General features: G+C 35.9%; 1 protein-coding gene and 1 pseudogene across 5 annotated transcripts in view; both read left to right on the forward strand.

The window, feature by feature from the left end:
* GALNT13 (polypeptide N-acetylgalactosaminyltransferase 13) overlaps nt 1-21,108 on the forward strand; it is a 426,836-nt gene that overhangs the window by 122,997 nt on the left and 282,731 nt on the right. The gene's annotated exons all lie outside the window — the stretch shown is intronic.
* The window catches only part of LOC121150789, a 35,672-nt pseudogene that overhangs the window by 1,597 nt on the left and 12,967 nt on the right, over nt 1-21,108 (forward strand).

Consider the following 21,108-nt stretch of genomic DNA (forward strand, 5'->3'; position numbering starts at 1 on the left):
TACTTTGTGAAAGTAAATATAAAGAAGAGAGAAAAAGATCAAAGCACACTTTTTCAATTTAAAAGGAATGTATTATTTCTTCAGTGCAGCAATATATTCACGTATTTTTCTCTTGAGTTTCAGGCTAACTCATGGGAACAGGTCTGTGTGTTTTCTGTTCTGTACTTTGAACAATGCTTTACACATCAAAATGCTGCCTTGTTTTTCCATTCAACTGCATGCAAACTCCCTGTTTTCTCTGCGAGTTTCATTAGCTTTTATGTTTGTATTTTTGATGAGTTTGTAAATCTTATGACAGTAAGCAGTTTGAGTTTAATACACTAATTTTCCCACTGCTCCTTTTCACATTGCACAACCCAGTGTTTGGAGAATTTATTGAATGAACCCAGACATTTTAAGCTTGAATCCTTATTTTGCAAAATGGCAAGTGAAATGCTGTTTTTAGAATTACTATCTTTATGATAATTCTATCAACTGTCTACTTGCCTTTCCAATAAAAATAAATAAATCTTTTTTTTTTAAAAGTCATTTATAGAAAATGTTAAAACCGGGATACAAAGACTTGGTTGGGTCTGCCTGGTGACTTCGGGTAAAACTTCCACAAGTAAGTGGCATCTGGACCATTAGGCATGTGCAGAAACATTTCTTTGCAGAAGGGGATGGAGAAAGAGAAAGGGAGAGGTACTAAATTTTAGAAATGTACCCGAGGTCAGTTTAGTAGAGTTCAGTGACTGATTTGATTGTGTAATAGGAAGGGGCTGGAGAGTGAAGGCACATGTTTTGAGGATGAGGTGGTGAGTTCAACATTCATAATGTTTATTCTGTGGGCACCACAAGAGGCATCTAAAGATAGTCTGACCCAGCCCTGTGTTATACAACTTAAAGGTATGCCTTGGGAGTTGTTGGATTTCACCTGAGCCTTGGAAATGACAGATGTCATTCTGTACAGTGTGAGAAGCATGGCATTTTGGTCTGACTGTTATCATATCCTTAAATAAGGAAAAGACAGGTGTGACCAAAGTCAGAGTGCACTGTCAGGTAGTGTGATTCATCGCTCAGCGGGGTGGGTCCGAATCATGAATGGAAGAAGTAGAGTAAGACATGGTGTGCATGCAGTGTTTAGAAAAGATGAGCCAAATCATATGATGCAAGAACAGTTTAGGATGCTTAGGCAGGCAGAGATCGAAATGGAAGACTTAGTTTTGGTTGCTGTGGTTGGAAGAGAGAGAGAGGAACATAAAATCCAAGATTAAAAAAAAAAACAAACCTAAGAATTACTTGGAAATGTATGTTGGAAAACACAGATTAGCAATTTATCAGTGATTTACTTAAATTTAAGAAGTGTGCCTGATCACTCTATGTCTTATTTCCAGATAGGTACTTTTTTTTTTTTTTAAGAAAGTCCACCTTTGTGACCCCCTGCTTCAGTATTTACTGTGCCATGTTTTTCCTCCTGGGCTACCTGACTCACGTCTTTGTCTCTGTGTCTGCTGACCTGCTGGGCAGGCTGACAGCTCTGGAGACAAGTGCTGTTGCCTCAGGAGTGAGTGGGAAAAAAGCATGTCCTGCAGGTATGTTGTTGCTTGTTTTGGGGCAGCATAAAGAAGCAGTTTCTAAATTCTAGAAAACAGCAATCTTGGACTCAACATGGCATTTTGATGTGTCTGTGATTTTAAGAAATGAAACAAACAAACAAAAAACCAGAAATAAAATCTAACTTAAAGTTGAGGAGCAAAGGAATTTAAGATTGTATTTTGTTCTCACTGATGAAGACAAATATTGAATATGCATTTTTTCTCACTACATTATTGGTATTCAATTCTTATTCCTTTCCAGTCAGACCTTTGTTTTTCCTACCTTTTACTTTTTCCTCTTTCCTGTCTAGTGGAGGGAAGTTACAGGATCATCAGTGAGATTCTGATTGCCATTTGTAGACCCAAGTACATTTCTATTTTGATCGCCTGTGGTATTACTTTGGGATGTCATCTTCTATTTCTATTACAGTTATCTGTTTTCAAAGACTTAATGCATTTCAAAGGCTGAGTTGGAAAGAAGGAAGGAAAACATAGATGTTCCATCCATCCATTGGTTTACTTCCAAAATGTCACTATGTGCAGAGTTGTATCAAGCTGCAGCCAGGAGCCTAAAGCCTCATCTCATCTCCCACAAGGGAGCAGGGGCCCAGGTATCTGTGTTTTCTTGCACTGCTTTTCCCTGGCACATGAGCAGGAAGCTGGATTGATAATGGAGCATCGGGCCCGGCGCGGTGGCGCAAGTGGTTAAAGGTCCTCGCCTTGCACGCCCGGGATCCCATAGGGCGCCGGTTCTAATCCCGGCAGCCCCGCTTCCCTTCCAGCTCCCTGCTTGTGGCCCGGGAAAGCAGTTGAGGACGGCCCAAGGCTTTGGGACCCTGCACCCGCGTGGGAGACCCGGAAGAGGCTCCTGGCTTCGGATCGGCATAGTATCGGCCCGTTGTGCTCACTTGGGGAGTGAATCATCGGACGGAAGACCTTCCTCTCTGTCTCTCCTCTCTGTATATCCGCCTTTCCAATGAAAAAATAATAAAAATAAATCTTAAAAAAAAAAAAAATAAGATAATGGAGCATCAGGGACTTGAACAAGAGCCTTTGTGGGATGCTGGGGTGCCATAATGCAGGTCCTAGCTTCTTCCATAAATCTCTATAATTGCTTTAAATATCTTTGTTTAATTTTCAGACCTCTCTTTTAGTGTTTTAGGTCAAAGTTCTAGCTAGATTAAGTCTCCTGAGCTCTTAGCAATTTAGTTTCCCACATTTTAATGGGTTAATTAGGTCACCTCAAAATTTCTGTGTTCAAATTCTGATAGCTAGTACCTTACGAGGTACCATAATAGAGATATCCTCTTTAAAGAGATGACTTAGTTCAAAATGAGGTGATCAGAATGTAGCCCCAATCCACTGTAACCAGTATATTTTAAAAAGAAGATGTGATGCGGTGGAGAAAATGAAACAAAGCAAAGAAGAAAGGTTGGACAAGGCCACCCGGAGGACACTGCCATCTTCAAATAAATGAGAGGTTTCAAAAGAAACCGTATATGCTGGAATGCTCATTTTGAGCTTCTAACATCCTGAACTTTCAGAAATAAATGTCTGGTGTTTATGCTACTAAGTCTGTGTGCTATTTTTTTTTTAATAGTGGAAAGGATTGCAAACCAGTGCATTGTGCTTTTTAGTTGAGAAGCTTGTATCACTCTGAGACAATTTTTGGTAGCTAATAACTCTGCTTTACTCAAAATATGAGACATTTAAAGATGTAATGGGCCTTGCTGATATATCCTACTGTTCCATAGCTAAATGCTTTCTCTTTTCTTGTTGTTGCTGTTAGTGTGTGCTGTTTCATTTAGTTACATTTTTTAATTTTTCAAACATTTTGAGTTCATTTGCTAAAGCTGAAATGAATTTCAGTTCTTGAGTAAATAATGACTTATTGACCATCTTCTGTGTGCTTGAGCTTTTATTGATCATCAGGAATGAAATTTTCCAATAGAGAAGTTATCATAGGAGTTTCTGTAGTTATTATTCAATATGAAATCTTTATCAATCTTTAAGAATTTTTTTGATTAGTATGACACCAATATAGGGGGCCTTCTGCAAGTTCTTGAAAATGTGTGTTATGTAACTTAGGTGCCAGTTTTTTTCAAATCAAAATAAACTTAAATTACGATTTGCATGAAAAATTTAGAAAATATATTTTTTTAATCATTTGAGTGAAACCAAGACTCACTCTTCAATTCTTGGGAATATCCCCCATGGTTTGGTTGAGAGATGGGAGCCAGAAATGAATCCTTTTCTCTCATGTGTGTGGCAGGAACTGAGATGGCTGAGGCTATCACAGCTACCACCCAGGACCCGAGTTCCAGAGCCTGAATCCATAATCCTATCCAGAAACCTGCATGTAGCAGATAGACATTTTCACAAATTTGCCTAAAGCACAGCCACTTTAGAATGAACTTATTGCAATAACTGTGCATAATAATTTACTTAAGAGTACATACTGTTGATTTGGTGATGTACATTTTAAATCAGTTTTAAAGAGAATTTTTTTATGGGACCACTGCAAGATACAGTCAGTGAAACCAACGCCTTCAATATTGATATATTGAGCAGGCACAGGTCCCGGCTTTTCTGCTTTTGGTTTGTTCCCCGAGAAATTAACAAATGATGGAACAAGTGCTTGATTCCACGCATGTGGAATACCCGGGTGAAGTCCCTGGCTCCTGGTTTGTGCTAGCTCAGCTGTGACCATTGCCATTTAGGGAGGGAATTGGCTGATAAACAACCTCTCTCTGACTTTGATATAAATGAAAAAAATCTTTAAGAGAAAAATTTGTTAATTTAAAAAATTGAGTTAGAGAGAGAGAGAGAGGCAGGCAGGCAGAGAGATTTGCAGACATATTTCCACACACTGGGCTGCAGCAGCCTGTACTGAACAAAGCTACAGCTAGAACCTGGAATGCCTTTAGAGTTTCCCAAGTGTATGGCCAGGGCTCAGGTACTTGATTTGCCTTTTGCTGCTTGCCCAGGCATGTCATTAGAGAGCTGGTTTGAGTGGTAGGGTAATAGAACCTGAACCGCTATTTTTGAAAGTGGTGGCTTAATCCATCATAGCACGACTCGGTCCTAGCCCCATAGTTTGCATTTTGGCTCAGTGTCTTGGAAGCACAGTGATGATGAGTGAGGTATTGACATTATCTTTTTTTCTCATCTGTGCAACAGGATATTGGTAGTTATGTTCAATTCAATGATACGATGCAGGTTAAGTGAGCTAATACTAAAATGGTACCTGACTCAGTAGTAAATGATCCCTATGTCTGGATTATTATCTTTTGAATCATGTTGTTTACTGGTATGAAAAAAGGCATGTTTACATAAAACAATTACACTTGAAACTTCACTATAATATTGATTTAAGGCACACTGGATGCTACCGATGTTTTGGGCTGAATACTTCTTTGATGTTAGGAATGTCTTATGTGTGTTGTGTATTTGGTAGCATCCATCAAGTTTAACAACAAACATACATTCTGTTGACCAGAGTCCAAAGGCAGACGCACCAAATTATGACAACCATAAGTGTCTACAGACATTAACACACACTCAGGGGGAAATTGTCCACAGTTGAGAATTAGTGTGAAATGTTCAAATTATGGAAAATTGTTGGAAGACAGAGTATATCTAGTATGTGTTTCCTAAGTGAGCCATGTCCCTGACTTATTTTGAGGAATTAGATTAGCACTAGGATTTTTTAATGTCCTTAAAAAGTGAGCTGAGATGAACTCATAATTTAATGTGGTATAGTCCAGATATTTTGTTATATATAAGTCTCTCAAATAGTAATGTTAACAGTGGAAAATATAATTGCATTAAAAAAGATCACATACATTTTCGTGAAAATGTTAAAGGAAGGAAATGTCATTGTAGCTTATCAAAAATAATTCAGTGTTAACAGCAATTGAAATACATGTCCTGTAGATGTTTGTATGAGGTAGAGGTGAGGATCAGGGAGAGAAATTTAGATTAGATCAAAGTGTGCTGCAACATTTGATTGCTAAAGGTGTGCAAGAGGAAGCATGTGGAGAATTTTTGAAGCATCACACCAATATTATTTTGCTAGCTAAATAAAAATACATGGCAGTCAAATACACATGGATGCACATGTTCCTTTTAAAATAAGATATTAAGTGGAGCTGAATGTGGTTCAAGAATTCAGTGCTAAGTTTAAAATATCAGTGTATTTGCATAAGTTTTATAGTATAATGATGCATCACATCTTGTCTCTGCCATGTCTTTGCAGTCAATCAAAATTAGTAATAGCTGTCATTTGCCATCATCTATTTTTGCTATTCAGAAGATGTAATGCTTTATTACTAATAACAGTCAAATATGCATGCATATGGAGTTAAAGGAAATAATATATATGTATATATCACTGTAGATATATCATACTGCTGTGAAAAATTCCAGAGTTTTGGGAGTACAGTCCATGTAATATCTTGCTGGTGTACCACATTTTAACAGTGCAGTTATAGTAACATGACAGCCTAATAGAATTCCTCCATAAATTTAGCAGTTACTGCATCCCATTTGAGGCTAAGAATAGGTGTTGCAGAATCTTTCCTGGTAAGGTGACAGGATGGGTTTCTTTTTATTGATTATTCAGTCTATAACAAAGTTCATTTGTTGCTACTTTGAATACTATTCCCTGGTGTTTTTGTCAGTGTTAGGATATTTTATCACTTTTTCTGTTTATTTGCTGGGTGGTTTCCTCTTTTATCAGCACTGAAAGTCTCTAATATGAGTTTATACCTCTATCTAAATGTACTACTTCTATATTTTGATTAAATATTTATTAACAATTTTACTAATTTTGTATTGTTTTAAAATATTCCATTTAATATGGACTCTACTTTTGCTAGTACCACTTCATTTCTTCTTTATCCATGTACTCCAGTGTCACTGTTGTCATGAAAAATGAATAGAAAGGGGAAATTTTAAAGGATAGTAATTACCCCCTATATAATTTTCTTACATCGGACTTCAACTTTCAGATATAATGTACTATGTCACATAGATCTAATCTCTAACAACACTGATTTGGTGAATGAGAAATTTGAGCATGTTAATTTTTTTTAACTTGTCTCTCTCTTTTTTCAATTAATTAATTTTTTTTGGACAATCTTGACATAATTAGGATAAAACGGTTCAAGCACTACTGGAAGATGGGTAAGACAATTAGTTATGAATTGTTTCGTTAATATATCTGATGTAAAAGGGGATTTTAAGGGAGAAGCCCCGCCTAGTCTCCCACCCACCCCAGGTGCCAGATGTGGGGCATGCTCCGAGGGTCTTGCTCAAGTGTTTTTGATAGTTCAACAGTTCTGAACTGCTGCCACTCTCACCACTCCAAGCATGATGAGGTCGTTGGAGAATCCACAGATTGACATAGTCCATCATAGAGTCTCTGTTTGGCCAGTATTTTCATTGCCAACATATAGCTGAGGTGGTTGATTGACTTGTTCTGTCTTCTGTCTTTCCTTCATTAAGATTCTGAGTCCGGAAGCTCGATTGGGGGAATCCCCAAAGAAACTTTGTCTGAGGTGTTCCCAGACCAGATTCTTGTATGTACTAGCAAGCACAGGGCCAGGCACAGTCCATCGCCCTGATCATCTGGTGGTTGCAATTGCTGGGTTGGTTCTGTTTCCATCCCTGTCTTCCACTAGAACCAGTGGGTGTTTGCAGTCCAGCCTGGATCTGCCCAGCACATACTTGGCCCTCACATAAACCAATGGGAGCTGCAGCCTAGTCGTATCGACCCACAATAACCCCCCACCAGAGCCGCCCCCTACCCTGGTTCACATGCTTGCCAGTATGTGCAGCAGACTAATCCAGTCTGTCTCACATCCCATTCAGCTCTCATGCATGTCAATGGGTATTAAAACCGTGTTCCATCTAACCAGCTCAACTATCCAGCCTTCACAATGTTGTTGGGTGTCTGTCTAGCCGCACCAGCCCCTGTCCTAGTTTTCTTGCCCTGCAGTGGGATGTGGTAACCCAAGGGGGAGGAGCCCACTATTTCCCTCCCAGTCCTCTCCCACTCCCAGATTATGCACTCTCCAGGTGGTTCTGTGATTTAACTTGACAGAACTAGCCCCCAGTGCCAGTTTCTGCCAGCTGATGCTGTGGCTAAGCCCCAACAACCCTCACCAAAAGCCAGTCTAAGAAATAAAATTATATCTGAGATTTGTATGGAGAAATAAAAAATTGAATTGAAATACAGAATGTTGAGTTCTGAAAGTAATTTCTGCAGGAACTAGTTTAGGAGACAACCTCGTCCATGAACTGATTATATAAATTTGACAACACCATGAATGATTAAGGTTAGTTAACACCATGTAAGAAAATACTTGTTTGGTGGATGGTGGTAATACTTGCAGCTTCTTAAAAATTTTTTTTTTTCTTTTTCATATTATTTGTTCCCTTCAGCTTTATCCCTATTCCCATCTCTTTGCATATTTGGCCCCCTCTTTCAAAAGAATAGTTTCAATAAAGAGTATTAAGTCTTTTTTGCTATAAAATTTTTATGACCCATATTTTTAAAAATTTTGTTTTATGACACAGTTTCATAGGCTCTGGGATTCCCCCAACCCCTCCAATAAGCCCTCCCCCAATATTGAATTCCTCCATATTGTTACAGTAATACAGTTCATATCCAGTTATGATTCCTCCATTGCGGCCATGGACCATACAGAGAGTCCAGCATCTTATTGTCCAAATAAATTCAACAGTTTCCTTGGAGACCATCCCTGGTCTGAGAGTAGAGCTGCAATAATACCATCCCCTCCAATGAAAAGCCACTACACAACTTCAACAACAAGTTACAACAACCAATATGTTAGAAAATGCAAGTGTCTATTTTCATTTTTATGTTTAGCAACGTATAGTATTCAAGTGTAATTTTTACTGGTCTGTGCAAAATTTAGGATAGTCCAAACAGGCTTGCAACTCAAACATGCCATATGTTAACAATTGAGGAGCAGAACAGTTGTAGGAGGGGTGTGCGGAGAAATCTTCAGTACCTTAGTGAGGAGTAACTAATCTTTGTGTCCTGCTTAGTTAGGTATATGGAAGTCCAAGCTATTTCCTGTCTATTCTAAGCTTCCCCTATTATGACCCAGATTTTATAATGAATCAATACAGCCTGTTTCTTTCAGAACCTTTAGTTTTTCATACTTAAAATAGGTAAAAATTATATTTGTAATATATGTATTTAAAGATTTAGGTTTTTTAATTTATTAGAAAGTCAGATGTACTGAGAGGATGGGAGACAGAGAGGAAAATCTGCCATCCACTAATTCACTCCCCAAATGGCCACACCAGCCAACCTGAGACAGTCCAAATCCAGGAGCCAGGAGCCTCTTCTGAACCTCCTATGTAGGTTCAAGGCCCAAAGGCTTTGAGCTGTCCTGGACCACTTTCCCAGGCCACAAGCAGGAAGCTGGGTGGGAAGTGGGACCGCTGGGATTACAGTTGGCATCCATATGGGATCTAGATGCATGCAAGATGAGGACTTTAGCTACTAATCTTCTGCACTTATATTTTAAGTAAAACAGAAGGCTGCTTATTGTGTTTAAGCTACTAGGATGAATCTTGTAGTTGATTTTTGAAAACCTTATTGATTAGTAATATCTAGTTGCGTGTTGAGGTATTGTATTTGGGTTACTTTTTTAGTAATTAGGATTTAAAATAATTTATAAAAGATTGTAGTGTTGGTATTTAATATTAAGAGTCATTTGCAAGGTGAAAACTTAATGATTGTGAAATGCTTGCCTTTTTCTAACCTTTTCCATAAAAATGAAAATTGCATGTGCTTTACAGTATTTTGGCTGGGGTGAAAACTTTTAGCAGGATAAATAGGCTTTCCTATCATAGGATGTACAAATAGGTAACAGGTTGCTTTTTTTTTGCCTGAGCGAAAGTTTATGATTTATTTATTTTGCCTTCATATTATAGTATCAATATTTTCCTCTTTTACTTTTATTCTCTGCATATTAAACATAAGCATTTTTTCACGTGGGACTTTTCTTTTTGCAAATACATTCACCTTTAGTAACAAATCATTTGAATCTGTTTCATACCCAGGGGAAGTTTTCCATGTAAGATTGTTTCATTTTTATGTATAGGTATGGTTCATTTTCTTTGTTTACTTGTCTTCTTTCCCTCAGAATGTTTCCTATGATACCTTTTTTTCCAGAATGCTTTCTGAATAAATGTGTTGTGAATTTTAAATAATCAAATTTTTTCCATAATCTAAAGTGATATTCTTTGCCTTTGCTTTATCCATTTGGGGAATAAAAATAAAGAGTGATAAGAGCAGCATCAATCCCCGCTATTGGTCTTGCTGCCAACTGAATACTTATTGTAACTCTTAGGAGAATTTTCTGTAACAGATTTTGTATTTTGTATAGGAAATATATGCCACATAAGAAATATTCAGTTCATTTTTAAAAATGAATGTAAAGTCATGAATGCAGGTAGTGACATAATCGCTCGGAAGTTTTCTATTCCTATACCAAATTATGTAAGATTATTTACCACTTTAGTTTTTACTGATTCCCTATGGGGAGACAAAGTGTAGGTGCCTTATTCCTTGGTTCATAACATCCCCTAAGGAATGCATGCAAGTCATCAGTAGAGATGTCAGGATGAGGGGAACCAAGTTGATGGCAAAATTATTGGTAGGAGTTTCTTCATAGGAAGCTTTATGTCATAAACAACCTCTGCATAATAAATCATCTAAATTCAGAAATTATGAAATCACCTTACCAATGGTCTTAAATTTTTCTCAATAATTCCAGTGTCCTACATGACTTGTTTAGTATCTTATTAATATGGTTAAAATGTAATGCGAGGCATAATTTGTTAGAAGAATTTCCATTTTAATTCTTTGGAAAATTATTTTCATGAAGCATGATTAAGTGTAAGTTTGATTAAGAATTTAGATTTTGATTCTCTAATTCTACATGAGTAAGAACTTCTGCCAAATCATTATAGGTTTTAGTGCTTTGTTTATGTGTACATCTAGCCATCTTTATGAGAAGAAAGGATTATATTTCACCACAGTGGTGGCTTGTTGTTGAACTATGATTTGAATATATAAATAAATAAATTGCCGGTTTGTTTTTTTTTCTGGACCAGTATTGCCTACTGAATTACAAATATATGCCGACTGAAGTGTTGTATGCCCTTCATGGCATTGTGATTAGTCTATTTGTTGTTTATTACTCACTTTGGTGGTTTGAGCATTTATAGTAGTGTAAATGTGTGCATTGCTCTGCCACATGGATATTTTTTCAGACATTAAATAAATATGCAATCATTATAACTGTTATGAATAAGCAGATAATTAAGAGACTGCATTGTTTTCACCATAAAAGTTGGAGTAACTGCTTTGGAGGATCAAACCAAGAGCTACAATTCCATGGACCAACCTTATGAAGGAGAGCAGGGCATCTGTTGTATGTGTTGCGGGCTCTGGTCAAGGTTATTCACTTTTTTGAGCGCGAGGTTGCTGTGGAGATAAAGAAAAACTGGTCTTCTAATGAAAATATGTTGTTCAATTACATACTTTCTCACCATAGTTTCAGATTCATTCTCATTCATAATTTCCCATTTTCAAGTATGCATTAGGAAATTATATAATTACCATTCTACAACACTAGCACATCATCAGTCTATCTACTTGATCATGATTTGGCTCCTCTTTGAAGAAAAATAGGTTAACTGAAATACAAATTAAATTATTATATAAACTAGGAAGTTTTATCTTTGTAGTTATAATTTTCTGATGAACTTTGTTCATGTTAGAATTTCAAATCTATTATGATACAATCTTGGATAAGAAAAATGTGCCAACTTACTTGCCTAGAGTTGTACATTTTAATACTTTGTCCATTCAAAACAAAAGAGGGAAAATGAGTTATTTTTCTATATAAAAGAAATTGAAAATGTGGCAATTAAAAGTTAATGTTACTGTTGGGTTTCTTGTTCTCCACAATGAATGCTGCTTTTTAAAAAAAAATTCTGAAGTTAACAGTGTATTGTGTTTGGTTGTAATGATTTCAGTTTTATTAGATACATAGGTTCATCTCATTTATCATACAGATAGTTTGATAGCATCCTTCCGTTTTAATTTAAGACATGATATTGATCAACTTATTCTAGGATGTGGTTAATATATTAGTTAATCAATTTAATTGACCTTATAGCTCAGATTCATAGATTAAGTGTTTTTAATAGTTCTTAACAAACCCTTGAATGTTTTCTTCTTGAACTTAATTACTTTCTAGTCTTTATTTTTACTGTACTTAGAGTTAGTGATGAAATAGTGTTCTTTAAATCATTGAGAGTTACAGATCAAGTCTGTAGCTCATTCTGATACTAACAAATGGTTGTATATTGTTTAAGTTCATAAATGTTGTCTTAAACATCATGACCTAGTGGAGAATGTGTTACTCAGTGAGATACAATTTTGTTGTTTTCTGTTGTTATCCCCGGGGTAATAAAGTGTGCCCAAACAATAAAAATACTAGTATTAATATATTGTCTTGAAAAAAAATAGTAACACTTTTGTTGCTGAAGCATTTATTAGAATACATGATCAGCAATAAGAAATTATTCCTGGTTAGAAATTAAGCCAGTTTCCATGACTCAAGAATTTCTACCAACATCTTTGTTTGCTTTGTAATTAAAAGCAGAGATTAAGGAGGAGAAAGTAAAGCTATCCAACTCTTAGATTTTCTAAGCAGTCATTGATGGAAAGATTGTAAACAAAAACATATAGGAAAGTTTCATGTACTTTTCTGTTTTCCATTTTTTCTACTTTATCAGTTGTCTGTGTAATACTGATTTGATATGTTAGGCAAACAAAGGTAAATGCAGTGGGCAGTGCCTAGGAATTTCTTATTCAGTACCTGTGCAATAAAGATGTGTTAATGTAGAAGTGTAGATACATGCATTAAGTGCTGGAACGCAGCAGAGAAGTGAGGTCACATAATACAGCCCTGGATCCGAGGTGGTAGTAGAGAGCCAAGACATGGGACAGTGGCAAGAGGAGTCTTATCATCTTTGCATGTCGGAAATATTTAAACACAAGCATTGAATGGTGTTTACTCAGGAGCTAGACTTTTTTTTTTTTATGGCTGGTGCATTGTATCCTGATATGATTTTAGTATCATTGAGATTTTATTGGTACACATTGCAAATTTGTTAGTTAAACCACACTTTCAGATTATCCAACATTTCTGGAAATATTTGCATGTGTTGTATATATTAATTCATCAATTTCCTCAAGAAATTTTTATCGAACACTGGCTTAGTTTTACTCACTGCCCTTGATTCACAGGAGCACATTGGGAAAACTGTGGATTGCAGGTTTTGTCTCCTTAGAGCCAAGTTCCTGTGCTGAGATTTCAACCCCACTCTGACTATCTGTACTTAAGACTGCTTTGGAGGGTCTTAGGGTTAAATGAAAACAGAGGTGGGAACCTGATCCCATAGAATTAGTGTTCTTATAAGAAGAGCCAGAGAGACATCAGTCACTCTCTTGATGATATGAGAATGTAACAAGATCTGACTTTCTGAAATTCAAAAGGTGAGCTCTGTATTAGAATGCCATCATTAGAATGCTAAATCATCATTAGAATATTAAATGACTTTAGCCATCAGCAGTATGGGAAAACCAATGTCTGTTGTTTAACCACCCAGTCTATAGTATGTTGTTAAGGAAACTCAAGTAGAATAACGTAATTATAAACAATACATATAGTAACACATATAGTACAATACATATATCAATCTTAAAGGAGATTGCTATAATTACTAGATTGTTAACTTTACATGAATATAATATATGAAATATAATATAAGGGAATGACTCTTCCAGCATAAATAAACAATACAAGCAGATGAAGCATAGGAAGTGGCAGAATGCTGGAACAGGAGATCTAGGTTGGTCTCACTGAAAAAACTGACATTCAAGAACATGCCTGAAATTGGTAATGTGGATATTTGTAAATTCATTCTCTCAGACAATGACTACAGCCAGTGTAAACGATATAAAGTTACATCATCTTTTCCATGCTTAAGAAACAGCAAGGAGCCAAATTGGTTTGGCAAGGGGGAGTATTGGAAATTCACATGCAAAAGATTTGGAGATGTATGGGAATGAGCTTTCCTAGGGGCTTCTTATTAGTTTTAGACTTTTGTGTTTATTGTATGTTGTAAAGGAAGCATTATAGAGTTTTGAGAGGTGAAACAATATCTGCATTACTTGTAAAGATATTACTCTGTCCACTGTGTAAACAGTTGACTTCCTGCAGGGTCACATAGAGGCAGAAAGGGCAGTCAGAAGGCTGTAACAATGAATCAGGCAAGAGAGTTTCAAGCTGGAGCAGAGCAATCGAGGAGATGAACAGTGATCAAAGAATATTTTTAAAGTCATACCTGACAGCTTTGGTGATGAATAGGATTTGGGTTGTGAGAAAAGGGTAATAACTTGGGATGATTCCAAGATTTTGAGTCTGAGTCAATGAAATAAATAAATAAATAAGTTGCCATACATAAAATGTAATGGAATCTGCCATAGAAATTGGAATGTTATTACAAAAAAGTCACTAAAAATTTACACTTACATAAATTGCATTTATTTTATTCGTAACACATTGCTACTGATTTTCACATACAAATATTGAATTTTTTCAAGTCATTTATAGAACATTAGGTAAAGCTACACTTTAGAAATCTTTTGGGTAAAAGTGTGATGGGAATCTTTTAAAAAATATTTTATTTGATTATCAGAGTTACCAGGAGAGAGACAGAAATTTTCCAACTGCTAGTTCACTCCCCAGATGACCAGAATGGCCAGGCCTAGGGCAGGCAGAAACCTGGAAGCCGGAGCCTCTTCAAAGTCTTTTATGTTGGAAGCAGTCTCCAAATGTTTGGACCATCTTTGGCTGCCTCTCCCAGGCCAGTATCAGAACCATTTCCAAGTGAAGCAGCTTGGACACGAACTGGAACCTAGATGTGATGCCAGAGCTGTAAGAGGCAGCTTTATCCAATGTGCTGTGTTGCCCACCTATAATGTGATCTTAAAACAAGTGTTAAGATAAATAATAAATAAAAAAAAATAATAAATTTAAAATTTATTGCTTCTATTTCGATAAAGTTGTCAATTTCTTTGCACTGACACTGTGTATGTAGACATGATTTTTAAAAGATGCTTTTATTTTTATTGAAAAATCAGATTTACAAAGAGAAGGAGAGACAGAGAGGATGGCCTTCCATCCACTGGTTTACTCCCCAAGTGGCTGCAATGGCCAGAGTTGAGGCAATCCAAAACCAGGAGCCACAAAATTTTTTTGAGTCTCCCAAGTGGGTGCAGAGTTCCAAGGTTCTGGCCCATCCTCCACTGATTTCTCAGGCCCCAGGCATGGAGTTGGAAGGGACATGCAGCAGCTGGGATGTGAATCGGTACCCATATGGGATCCTGGTGCATGCAAGATGAGGACTTTAGCAACTTGGCTACTGCACCAGGCCCTGTAGAAATGGTTTTCTGCAAGAAAGCATTAACACAATCAAGAGGTGAAGAAGGGAATTTTAATGAGTATTTATGTGAATGTGGGAAGGATGAAAGGAAGAGATACTTAAGTTTGAGGAGCTTTAAATATACTGAATGTTTGAGTTTCCACATATTCATTCACTGAATCCCCAACTCCTTGATGGGACATGAGGTGGCTAATTAGTTTGAGATGAGATCATAATAGGTGCCTCCATAATGGAATTAGTTATCTATATGAGTTTATCTGCAAGTTAGGAGATGGCCATGACTAACACTTGAAACTTCTGACTGCTTTATTGTGGATTTTTAGCCAAAAGACCATAGAGAACTGTTTAGGTAATTCAGTCTCTAGTATTCTGTTTCACTGGCCCAGGCTGAGATGTGTGTAAGCTTACACACAGGGTTTGCAACTCTGGGGGAATTTTCCTTTCCTTTTCTCTCTGTTTTTAAAGGTTGTATTTTTTTTTCTAGTGAGTTTGAAGTCTTATATTATGTTTTGGATTCATTTGATGCTATTTTTGGATTATATTTAAGTTTATAGGAGTAAGTATTAAGTATTCAGTTATGCACTCACCATCGTTCTCTCACCACAGCAGTCTCCTTTCACTGTATTTTGTTGAAGAGCAATAAGAAGAGTGAACTCCAAAACATTAATAGAATGTTTTTCAAAGCAGTAACTATTATTTCCTCACTGTAATGCTGATTTTGAAATGGGAGCTCTGACTTCAAAGGCAGAAAATCTGCATTGTAATGTATTTTAGAAAAGATGGTAATAATATCATCATAGAAAGTTTCTGTAAGTGAAAGACAACCTGTATAGAAAATCTTCTCTAATTTTCTGCAGAAAATACTCTTTTCACTGAGATAAATATGATACCAAGTTAATTTTCTCATTGAGGTGATATAATAAACCACAAATAAAAATAATTAATCACAAGCATGTAGTTGCTGATTCCTATAAGTTTTACCCAAAATGCATTGACCTATTCACTATTTTGTTCAAGTTATTTTTGCAAGATTATTTCTTCTGTATTCAATAAATAAATATTTTAATATAATTAACATTACTTTAAATAGCATTGTCATAGTTTAGATTATTTGGGGTCATTATACTTGGCTTAGACTGTCAAAAATTGAGCACAACTTTAAATAGAATGTTTCCTTCCTGGCAGTATGGCTCAGTTGGCTAAATTCTCACATTTTAAGTATGGGGTTTCCATATCAGTGCTGCTTGGTGTCTGGGTTGTTTCACTTCCCATCCAGCTTTCTGCTTGTGGCCTGGGAAAGCTGTGCAGGACAGCCCAAAGCCATGGGACCCTGCACCTGCGTGGGAGATCTGGAGAAGCTCCTGGTTCCTGGCTCCCAGCTTCAGATAGCCTTAGTTCCAGCTGTTGCTGCTGTTTGGGGAGTGAGCTAGCAGATGAAAGATCCTTCTCTCTCTGCATCTCTGCATGTATCTGATCTTCCCATCTTGGGTAAAACGGTGATCTCTAACTATTGAGTAGAATGAGTCTGAAGGCTGTGTAATGTTACTGCCCTCAAAACAAATAGGAAAATTGACAACATGTGAAATGCAAATCTATTTAACTTAATGGCGTAAGACCAAGGGAAGTAACTGTATTAAAGTTTCAAATAAAGAAGAAGAACTCTTTCTGTGTGTTCTGAAATCACTGGCTTTTGCTTTTCCTATTCATTTTTTCTCTTTTCTTTCCTCCCTTCTTCCCTTTATCCATCCTACCTTCTCTCAACCCTCAGTGCAAGATTTATCAAGACTAGACACAAAATGATTGAGTTTAGAGATACGTATCTTAAGGAAATTTGTTGTATGAATTAGAACGTTCAGCATGTAATACAATCTCCTAACTGTAGTAAGTACCTCTAAGTTTGAGAAAATGGACCTTATTTCACAAACATTTGAAAATAAAGAGTGGATGACACAGAAGTTGACTTGCCTGTACTGGCTGTCAAATATAACTGCTTCTTTAGGAAAAGCAACCCACTTGGAGAACTATTCTGAGAAACGTCTCTTATAGTGTCTTTTATAAATAGTAGTGAAAAAGAGAAACACAGAATTATTGACATGCAAAGAGGCAAGAAATTGTGGCCACTAAAATAAAAGGCAGACACTGGAGTGAGACCCACTAAAAATGCAAACAAGAACTGTAAAATGACTATTTTATAACATGTTAAATGAAATGGAAGAAGGAATAAATAAAGCAGCAGGTGATAGAATTTTTGAAGGCAAATTAGATCAATAATAAATATACAAATACAATTACAAGTTTAAAGGAGTAATGACAAAATAATAGATTGTAGGAGAAATATCTGGCGAAAAGAATTAAAACACAAATAATTCAGGTACTATTAAGAGTGAGACACAGCTAGAATAGAAATAATTAGAAAAATAGTATATGAAATATTCCCAACTTTGATAAATATTTCATTGTACATATTTAAGAAACATATTAATTCCTAAGCAATGTAAATGTAAATAGAAAATACCATCTGGCACTGAAGAGTCAAATATTTGAAAGTAAAGAGGAAAATCTTGGAAAAATTTGGAGTAGAAATGATAAAATAACGTGAAAACTGACATTGGGACTGACAGCTGATGTTGAACTATAAGAGCAAGAAAGTAATGAAACTATTCATTTGGAAGACTCAAAAAAAAAAAGAAGGAAATATAAAACTATGCTCAGCAAAACCATACTTAGCTAAAATGGTTTTTGCTATTTATTTGATAAATACTGTATAGGCAAAACAAAGTCACAAGAACATTAAAGAAATTCCTTCACTTTGAAGGAAAAACGTTTCAAATATAGGTGAATAACACAGCAAAACAGAATATGTTAAAATGATCAACAACAGCTTAAGGTCAGTATACAAAATTAATAACGGTAAGAAATAATTTTAAAATGAAGCTTCAACATTTCTGCTTATAGCAGCATAAAATGTGATAACCAGAGGTGAACTGAATAGAGGTGTGAGACCTCGGTCCTGAAACCCACGAGACACTGCTGTGAGATTTCAGTGGAAAACTTATAAGTAGGAAACATATTTGAGACATAGATTAAATGCTATGCTAATCTATATACAATAGATTTTGTTCATTTTGATAGACCATACTTTTGACATTTGTGTGGAAATTTAAAAGACAAACAGGAGATAAAATACTTTTTTAAGAACATATAGTCCCTGATTATAGGATTTACCTTATAATTAGTATAATTAACATTTATGGGATTCATTCAAAGGGGAAATGTCAAGCATAGACTAATCTGTATTCAATCTAGACCAAACTGCATACCTACAAGAAAGATCATGATTTTTTTCTTTATCATACATAAAAGATAGTTGAAAAGTTAGTGTGTGTATCTATGTGTCTCATGTGTTTTCTTTGCCAGGAGACTGATGGAGTGTGAAGTACATAGTGGATATTAAAGAAATTGTTGCTGCATCAGTGGTGATTAGCATAAAACAAGTTTTAGAGAAAATCCTATGAGAATATGCTAACAGGACTGACAAAAAGACCCAGAGCTTAGGATTTCATATACGTGTGTGTGTATGTTAAAATACTCACTGGTATTAAAGATGTATAACAGTGCAAATTTCGGTAAATTCGACTTCTACATTTGTTTATTTTGTCTAAATCTTTTGAAATCAATTAGTTAATTTTCCAAAAGTGAAGTTTTCTACATAAATGAGCCACAGAAATATTTTCTGATATATAACATGTTTTCCCATATTAAAACTTTTTCTTTATTAATTTGCACATCATGTTTTTAATCAATATTATATTTGATGGTAAAATCTGGTACAAAAAATGAATTTTTGTCTTACTAACTTTTTTAAAAGCTTCATTTTTTAAGATTTATTTTATTTTTGTAGGGAAGGCAGATATACAGACAGGAGGAGAGACAGAAAGATCTTCCATCTGATGAGTCACTCCCCAAGTGGCTGCAATGGCCAGTGCTGAGTCAGTCAGAAGCCAGGAGCTAGGAGCTTCTTCCAGGTATCCACGTGGGTGTAGGATTCCAAGGCTTTGGGCCATCCTGGACTGCTTTCCCAGGCCACAAGCATGAAGCTGGATGGGAAGCAGGGCTGCCGGGATTAGAACTGGCACTCATATGGGATCCTCTACGTTCAAGCTGCAGAGTTTAGCTGCTAGGCTACCATGCTGGGCCCTTGTCATACTCATTGCGATTTGATTGTAATTATAGGAAAATATCAGTTGATGGCTGGTTTTGCACCAACTGTGATAATATTTTTGAGCCCAGTTGATATTTGGTAAAAAATATAGATGAATCATCGAAATCGAAATGTTTGGTTTCATGAGGTCAGGAGTCGCTATCAAGTCTTATCTTACCTTGAGTAAAGTATTAGTGGTTAGCAGGATGCTTGCTTTTGTTGAGACAAATTTTATTACTTTAAATAATGTAAAAATTATTTCTTGCATTATTTATTAAATAAATTTAATTTAAAATATTTAAAATTATTTATTTATTTTATTTATTAAAAATAAAATATTGTTTGAAAGACCAAGTTACAAAGAAAAAGAGAGAAAAGTAGAAAGAGCTTTTCCATTTACTGGTTCACTCCTCAAATGGCCATAATGAAAGGAGTTAGTTGGGCTAAAGGCAGAGATTTTTTTTCCACGTCTCCAATGTGGGTTCAGGGCCCCAAGACATCTTCTGCTATCCTCAGGCACATAGGCAGGGAACTACATTTCAGGGGTGAAGCAAGAACTGAACCAGGGACTTTATAATATGCCAGCACTGCAGGGTGGTGCTAAACGCCCTGTGCCACAGAGCTGAACCCCCCATAATCAGGCTTTTGCTTACATAATTTTGTTTTCTTGTTCACATATCCTATACGTATGTGTACCATTTTGACTATTTTGTAGCTGTGGAAAGCGTGTCTCATTGAGTTCAGGTAACTTGGCTGAGACCCCAGAATCAGTGTTTAATGTCAACCTCACAGTCCTTGCTATTTTCCTTGTACCTTTGTGGCTATGAAAAGAATTTCATTTTTTCCCATCATTTTCTGAGCCACCTCCACACAATAAATTAAATCTTGTATATCTGACTTTTAAATTACTTTTCTTACTGTAAAATTAATGATACAAGTGTTAAAAATACAAATAAAAGGTAAGGCAATTATTTATATGTATCTGTTTTTATAAAAATTGAGTTGCTATATACTTTTTTTTTGAATGTCATGGGTCTTTGAAATGTTCCTAGAAACTGGAAATAAATGAAAATTTGGACTGATGTTAGCTTTTTCCAAACCCTCTCATTTATCTGCAACTATACTATCTTTGTATATGCTTTTACAAGTGATATCTGTATTATTAATGTTTATTGGTATAATTGAATATCATCCTTCATTTTTAGCAATCTAAGCAGAATTGAACTTTATGGATATACTATAATTTTTTAGCTTCTATTATTTAAGATCAAGCATAGTTTCAACCTTTTGCTGTCATTAATTATCTAGTAATAAAATTTTAACAATAACACATATGTAAGTTCCCTGAAAAATAAATATTTAAATAAAAATTATTGATAATCCTCAGTTGTCCTACAGAAGTGAAACCAAAAGTAGAAATTTAGCATGTATTATCAACTTATTACTGGGATAAACCTCTTTACTTTGATATTCATAAATGAGCTTCATATTGTTCCACATGTCAAGGTGTACTTGTGTCATTAATGGCTGGTACCTTGACATGGCAAGTTTTGTGATGTGGCAATTTAAGCCACTGCTTGTGGTGTTGGAATTCTTCATGAGTGTTGGTCTGAGTGCCAATCACTCTATCATTGATCCAGCTTCCTGTTAATGTTCTGGGAAAAGAAACAGAAAGTGGCAGGAATCTGTGGGCACCTGCCACCCATGTGAGACTTGATCGTATCTCCTGGCTTATTCCTGTCACAGCTCTGGCTTTTGCAGCCAGTT

This window comes from Ochotona curzoniae, unplaced genomic scaffold (assembly GCF_017591425.1).
Source record: "Ochotona curzoniae isolate NIBS_2020 unplaced genomic scaffold, NIBS_Ocur_1.0 contig_2210, whole genome shotgun sequence".
Lineage (NCBI taxonomy): Eukaryota > Metazoa > Chordata > Mammalia > Lagomorpha > Ochotonidae > Ochotona > Ochotona curzoniae.